Source organism: Octodon degus, unplaced genomic scaffold (assembly GCF_000260255.1).
Source record: "Octodon degus isolate 3935 unplaced genomic scaffold, OctDeg1.0 scaffold00417, whole genome shotgun sequence".
In the NCBI taxonomy this organism is placed as follows: Eukaryota; Metazoa; Chordata; class Mammalia; order Rodentia; family Octodontidae; genus Octodon; species Octodon degus.
This window is the reverse complement of record NW_004524993.1, coordinates 407674-416578: the sequence shown is the minus strand read 5'-3', so window position 1 is coordinate 416578 and position 8905 is coordinate 407674. Positions and strand designations below refer to the sequence as shown.

Below are 8905 nucleotides of genomic sequence, written 5' to 3'. Positions count from 1 at the left end.
GGCAGATGGCTATTTATAGATGGTATATTTTTATATATGCATATGCGAATAGTGAATAACAGTCTACAGGGCTTCAGGAAATCCTAGAAGGGACCAAAAACCACTCCAATGTGGACTTAAAAAATTCATAGATGTGTTCTATTTTTCTCTTATTTCTCCCTTACTGCATTATAAAATGGCTTCAACTGGCTTCATAAAATTTGGTTCTTAAGCTCTTTTTTTTTTTTTTTTGTGGGGAACCGGGGATTGAAATCAGGCCCTTGCGCTTGCCAGGGAAGCGCTTATTCCACTGAGCCATCTCCCTGGCCCCAGGCTCTTACTTTTTAATACGATTTTTCTTTTCTTTCTTTCTTTCTTTTTTCTTTTCTTTTTTTTTTTTTTTGGGGAACCGGGGATTGAAATCAGGCCCTTGCGCTTGCCAGGGAAGCGCTTATTCCACTGAGCCATCTCCCTGGCCCCGGGACAATAGAATGTTGTGCAATTGGGGAATGCTATTGACCAACACTACACTCCCTCACTGTCAAGTGTGGTGCTTCAGATCTGTAATCCCAGCACTCTCTGAAGCTCAGAAAGGAGGATCACGGGGGCTGACGTGCGCCTCACCGCTAAGGCGCACGCGCGGGCCCGCGCCGACTCAGCACGGCCAGAGGGCGCGAGCCCGCCGCAGCCCTGACCGCCATGCGCCCGGGCGTGCGCGTGGGAGGGAGAGCCGCAGCGGTACCCGGCGCCGCCCAGCCGCTGTCCCCCTCTCCTCAGCCTAGCGCCGTGCCGCAGCCGGAATATGACAGATACATAGCATCTAGCAAAATAATGGCAGCTGCTTACCTTGACCCAAATTTGAATCATACACCAAATTCAAGTGCTAAGCCTCACCTGGCTACTGGCATGGAACGTTCTTCTGGTGCGATGGAGCGAGTATTAAAAGTCTTTCATTATTCTGAAAGCAATAGTGAGCCAACCACCTGGGCTGGTATTATCAGACATGGAGATGCAACTGATGTAAGGGGCATCATTCAGAAGATAGTGGACAGTCACAAAGTAAAGCACATGGCCTGCTATGGATTTCACCTCAGTCACCTGCGGTCAGAGGAGGTTCACTGGCTGCATGTGGACATGGGTGTCTCCAGTGTGAGGGAGAAGTATGAGCTCGCCCACCCACGAGAGGAGTGGAAATATGAACTGATTATTCGTTATTTGCCGAAAGGATTTCTAAACCAGTTTACCGAAGACAAGCCAACTCTGAATTTCTTCTATCAACAGGTGAAGAGTGACTACATGTTAGAGATAGCTGATCAAGTGGACCAGGAAATTGCTCTGAAGTTGGGTTGTCTTGAAATACAACGATCATACTGGGGGATGCGGGGCAATGCACTAGAGAAGAAGTCCAACTATGAAGTATTAGAAAAAGATGTTGGTTTAAAGCGATTTTTTCCTAAGAGTTTACTGGATTCTGTCAAGGCTAAAACACTAAGAAAACTGATCCAACAAACATTTAGACAGTTTGCCAACCTTAATAGAGAAGAAAGTATTCTGAAATTCTTTGAAATCCTCTCTCCAGTATACAGATTTGACAAAGAATGCTTCAAATGTGCCCTTGGGTCAAGCTGGATTATTTCAGTGGAACTGGCTATCGGCCCGGAAGAAGGGATCAGTTACCTGACAGACAAAGGATGCAATCCCACACATCTGGCCAACTTCAACCAAGTGCAGACCATTCAGTATTCGAACAGTGAAGACAAGGACAGAAAAGGAATGCTGCAGCTCAAAATAGCAGGTGCACCTGAGCCTCTGACAGTGACGGCACCGTCCCTAACCATAGCGGAGAACATGGCTGACCTGATAGACGGATACTGTCAACTGGTGAATGGAGCCACACAGTCCTTTATCATCAGACCCCAGGAAGAAGGCAAACGGGCTTTGCCATCAATTCCCAAGTTGGCCAACAGTGAGAAGCAGGGTGTCCGAACACATGCTGTCTCCGTATCAGAGACAGATGATTATGCAGAGATTATAGATGAAGAAGATACTTACACCATGCTTTCAACCAGGGATTATGAGATTCAAAGAGAAAGAATAGAACTTGGACGATGTATTGGAGAAGGCCAATTTGGTGATGTACATCAGGGCATGTATATGAGTCCAGAGAATCTAGCTTTGGCAGTTGCAATTAAAACATGTAAAAACTGTACTTCAGACAGCATGAGAGAGAAATTTCTTCAAGAAGCCTTAACAATGTGGTAGTTTGACCACCCTCATATTGTGAAGCTGATTGGTGTGATAACAGAGAATCCTGTCTGGATAATAATGGAGCTATGCACATTGGGAGAGCTGAGGTCATTTTTACAAGTGAGGAAATACAGCTTGGATCTGGCATCTTTGATCCTGTATGCCTATCAGCTCAGTACAGCGCTTGCATATCTGGAGAGCAAAAGATTTGTACATAGGGACATTGCTGCTCGGAATGTCTTGGTGTCCTCAAATGATGGTGTGAAGTTAGGAGACTTTGGGTTATCCCAATACATGGAAGATAGTACTTACTACAAAGCTTCCAAAGGAAAATTGCCTATTAAATGGATGGCTCCAGAGTCGATCAATTTTCGACGTTTTACCTCACCTAGTGACGTATGGATGTTTGGTGTATGTATGTGGGAGATACTGATGCATGGTGTGAAGCCTTTTCAAGGAGTGAAGAACAATGATGTGATTGGTCGAATTGAAAATGGGGAAAGATTACCAATGCCTCCAAATTGTCCTCCTACCCTCTACAGCCTTATGACGAAATGCTGGGCCTATGATCCCAGCAGACAGCCCAGGTTTACTGAACTTAAAGCTCAGCTCAGCACAATCCTAGAGGAAGAGAAAGCCCAGCAAGAAGAACGGATGAGGATGGAATCGAGAAGACAGGCCATGGTTTCCTGGGATTCTGGAGGATCTGATGAAGCACCGCCCAAGCCCAGCAGACCTGGTTATCCTAGTCCGAGATCCAGCGAAGGATTTTATCCCAGCCCACAGCACATGGTCCAGACCAATCATTACCAGGTCTCTGGCTACCCTGGTTCACATGGAATCACAGCTATAGCTGGCAGCATCTACCAAGGTCAGGCATCTCTCTTGGACCAGACAGAGACATGGAATCATAGATCTCAAGAGACACCTATGTGGCAGCCCAGCATGGAGGACTCAGCAGCCTTGGACCTACGAGGGATTAGGCAAGTGTTGCCAACCCACCTGATGGAAGAGCGGCTGATCCGACAGCGGCAGGAAATGGAGGAAGATCAGCGTTGGCTGGAAAAAGAGGAGAGATTTCTGAAACCTGACATGAGGCTCTCTTGAGGCAGCATCGACAGGGAGGATGGGAGTCTTCAGGATCTGACTGGAAACCAGCACATCTATCAGCCTGTGGGTAAACCAGATCCTGCAGTGCCACCAAAGAAACCACCACGCCCCGGAGCCCCCTGTCATCTAGGCAGCATTGCCAGCCTCAGCAGCCCTGGGGACAGCTACAGTGAGGGTGTCAAGCTTCAGCCCCAGGAAATCAGCCCCCCTCCTACTGCCAACTTGGACCGGCCCAATGACAAAGTGTATGAGAAGGTGACGGGCCTGGTGAAAGCTGTCATCGAGATGTTCAGCAAAATCCAGCCAGCCCCACCAGAGGAGTACGTTCCTATGGTGAAGGAAGTTGGCTTGGCCCTGCGGATGTTATTGGCCACCGTGGATGAGACCATTCCTGTCCTCCCAGCCAGCACGCACTGAGAGGTTGAGATGGCGCAGAAGCTGCTCAACTCCAACCTGGGGGAGCTCATCAGCAAGATGAAGCTGGCCCAGCAGTACATGATGACCAGCCTGCAGCAGGAGTACAAGAAGCAGATGCTGACAGCAGCTCACGCCCTGGCTGTGGACGCCAAGAACCTTCTTGATGTCATTGACCAAGCAAGACTGAAAATGCTTGGGCAGATGAGACCACACTGAGCCACCCAGGAGTGCGTCTTTCTACCCCTTGGAAAGTGTTCTCTAGCCTTCCACCAGCAGTGAGGAATTAACCCGTGTCCTCGGCCGCCAGCGCTTACAGCTCCAACTGAATGACAGCTGGTTGAAAATCTCGCACAGACAAGTTTAACCATGTTTTGATTTGAGTTCATTTTTGTTCGTTTAAAATCATGATGATCAGAAAAGTCCAGGATCCAAATGGACATTTTTCTGAGAATGAAAAGTGTCCATTAAATTAAGCTTTTTTGAAAAGACCAGGCATGGTGGTGCCCATCCATAATCCCAGCTATTGAGAAGCTGGGGTAGAAGGATTGAAAGTTGAAGTTTGGCCTTCTCAGAGACCATGTCTCAAAATGGAAAGAAAAAAAACTTTTTTAAAGGAGCTTCTCATGAAGGAGTTGGTGTTAGCACTGGGGTGTGCTCCAGTGGGAATGTCCAGGGGCCGTGCTCATTCCTGACCTGCCTTCACTGCTATTGGAAGAAGAGAGCATGTGTGAAGAACCCCGGAACTCGTGAGGCAGAGAGTTCTTTTCCTGCCTTGGAGTTATTCAGACTGGGGCTTTTGTTTGTTAGAACACCCCTCCATTGCAATATGCTAATCCCATTTACAAAGAAAGAATATAAAAGCTATATTTTGAAGACTCAAGTTGTTTCAGAAAAAAAAAAAAAAAACTACCACCTTTTCTGTCTCTCCTGACTTTTACTTTCTTATGGATATGGAAGTATTGGGTTGGGAACTAGCGGTAGGACACAACTAAAACTCTTGTCTTTTTCACCAGAATAATGTGCCAGTTTTTTTGTAGCAATGTAATTTCTCTTGGAAGCAGAAATGCTTTGTACCAGATCACCTCCAATCTGCATTGAGCAGAACCATCCCTGTTTTCCATTTTTATATAATGTATAAAAATTAAAGCCATGTTGACTATTTTACAGCCACTGGAGCTAACTAACCCTTCATTGTGTCTGTCTTCCCAGGAGAGAATTAAGAGGAACAGAGGGATTTGGTTCTCTGTAGATATCCATCTATTCTGTTAGATAATTTTTGAAAAATACACCCTCCCTTTAGTTTGTTGGGGGATATAAATTATTGTCAGGAAGAATATAATGAACTGTACAGTTACTTTGACCTATTAAAAAGGTGTTATCAGAAAAAAAAAGAAAGAAAGGAGGATTACAAGTTTGAGCACAGACTAGGCAAATTAGCAACTGAGTAAGATACTGTCTAAAAATAAAAACTAAAAAAAATGGTGGGGATATAGCTCAGTGGGATACTGGGTTCAATCCTCAGAAACACAAGCACACACTCCTTGAATTTTATAGTTATATGAAATATCTGTCAATAAAATCATTTTTTGGAAAAAGAAGTTAGGACTACATCATTGAAATGCAAAAATGTGTACAATTTTCTTTATTTAATCAATCATTAATTAACTTTATTAAGAAACAAATGGGGGCCTGCCCCTTAGCTCAGTTCTTTAAGTGGCTGCTTTAACAAAGCAGTCAGGCTCAGGTTGCTGTGGTTCGATCCCCACAACTCAAGCCAGCCAAACCTGCCCTGAAGACCTTCAGAGAAAAAAAAAAAAAAGAAAAAAAAAAAAAAAAAAAAAAAAAAAAAAGAAACAAATAGCAATGAGACAGTTTAAAAACAGGTTAGTAGGACAGTTATAATAATTAGTGCATTGCATATTGTTGTCTTCATAGTGGTTATTCATAGTACAAGATATAGTCATGATAATCTGTCAAAACAGTATTAGTACAAATCTTTGTTCTCATTGAATTAAGAAAAAGTAGCTGTGTATCTATCGTAACTATTTTGTATATACATACAAAATGGCCCTTCATTTATATCCCCTTAGTTTGTTTAGTTTTGTCAGGAATGGGTAATTCCATTGCCATTTAAATATTTTTTAACTCTTTAACCTTTTTACTTTTTTCAGTAATTTTATTGAGAAACAAATAGCAATGAGACAATTTCAAATCCGATTAGTAGGACAGTTTCAATAATTAATACATTGTATATCGTTGTCTTAGTGGTTATTCACTGTATAAGATGTAGATATGATATCCTGTTTACAAGCACTTCTATTCATTGAATTAAGAGAATGGTTGTTCATATGTATCCCCATTTTTGTTTTTTAGTTTTGTCAAAGAAGGGTATTCCATTGTCATTTAAATATTATAAGTGTGTGAATACAGCAAAATATTTCAATATAATCCAGTAGTTCATAATAGTAGTGGGTTTTCTGTAAAACTGGCAATGTCAGAAGTTGTTGACTTGAGCCTTTTACAGCTCAGCATATTAATACGGCTTCACTTTTTTTTTTTTCAGAACCGGGGGATTGAACTCAGGCCCTTGTGCTTGCCAGGGAGGTGCTTATTCCACTGAGCCATCTCCCAGGCCCCGTGGCTTCACTTTTTATACTTCATTTTTATATTTTTCTGCTGGATGGTTAAGACCAAGATAAAAGAGGAACTATATAACCATAAATATAGCTTTTGTATCTGATAAGTTCAGTCAAATCCCCTCAGGATTTATCCTGAAACCCTATACTGCAGGTTGTAGATCTTTTGTCAATGTCAACCATGTGGCTGAGTCACGGTCATTGCTTGACCCATTTGGTCTATGTGAAAGCCAGAGAGAATGTTTTCTCTCCATGTGACTCTCCTTAGGCATGCTCTATGTCATCAATCACTTTCCTCTGTGGCCCCATAATCTTGATCATAAAATTTGGGACACCACTGAGTTATGTGATGTTACAGTGTAGGTTCTCCTATGTCCTGAGTGTTCACTGACTTTAAAAGACTAGGGCCAAAATTTTAGCTGTCCTTGTAGCCCTCCTTTTTCTCTAAATTTTGGTCTGCAAACTTAGGTTGTTAACCCTCCAGAGGAGAAGCTTATTGTTATTACCCTACAACCTATGCAGTTGAGCTTCATCTCAGTATCTGTCTGAATATCAAACATCTTAGGCATGACATAGAATAGGTATTTTTCATCAAGTATTGATATGTTAAACTTTAAGTTCCAACAGAATATGAAGGAAAAATGTTTAAAAATAAAAATATGTTAAAATAGGAATAAACAATTACATATTTTTACACAGAAGTTCAGAAATCTAACCATATACAGCATTGTACACAACAGTCTCACAACACCCCTTTTCCTATCTCCTGCCTTCATTCACCACCCCCTTCCTTTTTAAACAAACATCTACCTGAGAGACAGGATGACAGCAACTGGCATGTCATGACAAGCAGCACGTATTCAGAAGACCAGAATGAAAGGCACTCCAAGCATGACCCTACCATTATACATTGCTATCTTCAGTGTAGATGCTCAGTTCACAGGTATCAGCATTTATAGTTAGTCAGGGTGAGAATCCTACCAATTAACTGCTACTTTTCAAACCTGCTGAAGATTCTCAGGATCATTGCATTACCCATCTTGAACATATAAATGTATGTTTTTGCCCCTGTCATGTTTCCTAGATCCTCTTGCTCTCTCTTCATTGTCTAATCCTTAAGTTCTTGCTTTCCTTTTAATTGTGTAATACCTTTCTGTTTGTATTTCTTCTTTTGGGTTCTTACACTAGAAAGACTATATGATATTTACACACATGGGTCTGGTTTATTTCACTTATGAATATATCTTCAAGTTTTATCCACTTAAATATGAATGCTTCAAGTTTATCATTCTTCTTAGCTGAGTAATACTCCATTGTATAAAAATACCACATCTTTTATATCCACTCCTCATGTGACAGGCATCTTGGTTGTTTCCAAGATTTGACTTTCATAAATTGTGCTGCTATAAACATAGGTACACATATATCATGATAATGTATGTGTACCTATATCATGCAAAAACTTCTCAAACTTTGCAGTTCCTCCTAGAAATTTCCCAGTAGCAGAATAGCTGGTTCGAATGGGATTTCCAGTCCAAGTTTTTTAAGGAATCTCCCTAATGATTTCCATAATGCTTGCTCCAGTCTATATTCCCACCAGCAGTGGAGAAGCGTTCCTTTTTCCTCACAGTCTCTCCAATATTTGTTGTTGGTCGATTTGTTTATGATAGCCATTCTTTTTTGGGTGAGATGGTATCTCAGTGTTGTTTTAATTTGCATTTCACAGATGGCTAGTGATGTGGAGCATTTTTTCATATATTTGTTGGCTACTTTAATTTCTTCCTCTGAGAAGTATATGTTCATCCCAGATGCCCATTTCTGGACTGAGTCTTTAAATTTTAGGCCCCTAATATTTTTAAATTCTTTATAAATTCTAGAAAACAGACCTTTGTCTGAATGCTTGTTTGTCAAGAGTTTTTCCAAATTTATGGGTTGTCTTTTCACTTTGTTGATAATTTCTTTTGATGTGTAAAATCTTTTCAATAAAAGGAGGTCCCACTTGATAATTCTTTCAAGTGTTATCCATGCTATTTTATTTTTGTTGATGAACTCTTTGCCTACCCCTATGTCTTCAAGTGTTCCTCCTAGTTTCTCTTCCAGTAGATTTAGTGTTTCTGTTTTAGTGTTTAGATCTTTAATCCATTTTGACTGTATCTTAATGCACGGTGATATACCTGGGTCCAGTTTTAGTTTTCAGCAGGTGGAGAGCTAGTTTTTCTAGCACCATTTGTTAAAGAGGCTATTTTTCTTCCAGTAAGCATCTTTGGCCCCTTTGTCAAAGATAAGGTGGCTGAGTATGTTCATAGAGGCCTCTGGATCTTGTAATCTATTCCATTGATCCTCTGGTCTATTTCATTGCCATCACCATGCTGATTTTATCACAGTAACCTTGTAGTATAATTTCAAGTCAGGAATTGTAATGTTTCTTGCCTTTTCTTTGTTGCCCAGGATTGACTTTGCTATTCTAGGTCTTTTCTGATTCCAAATAAATTTTAGGAATGTTAATCAATCATTTT

General features: G+C 41.4%; 1 pseudogene; it reads left to right on the top strand.

Annotated features, from left to right (window-relative positions):
- The first annotated feature begins 642 nt into the window (after positions 1 to 642).
- Positions 643 to 4347, top strand: LOC101573330 (annotated as a pseudogene).
- The last annotated feature ends 4558 nt before the right edge of the window (positions 4348 to 8905 follow it).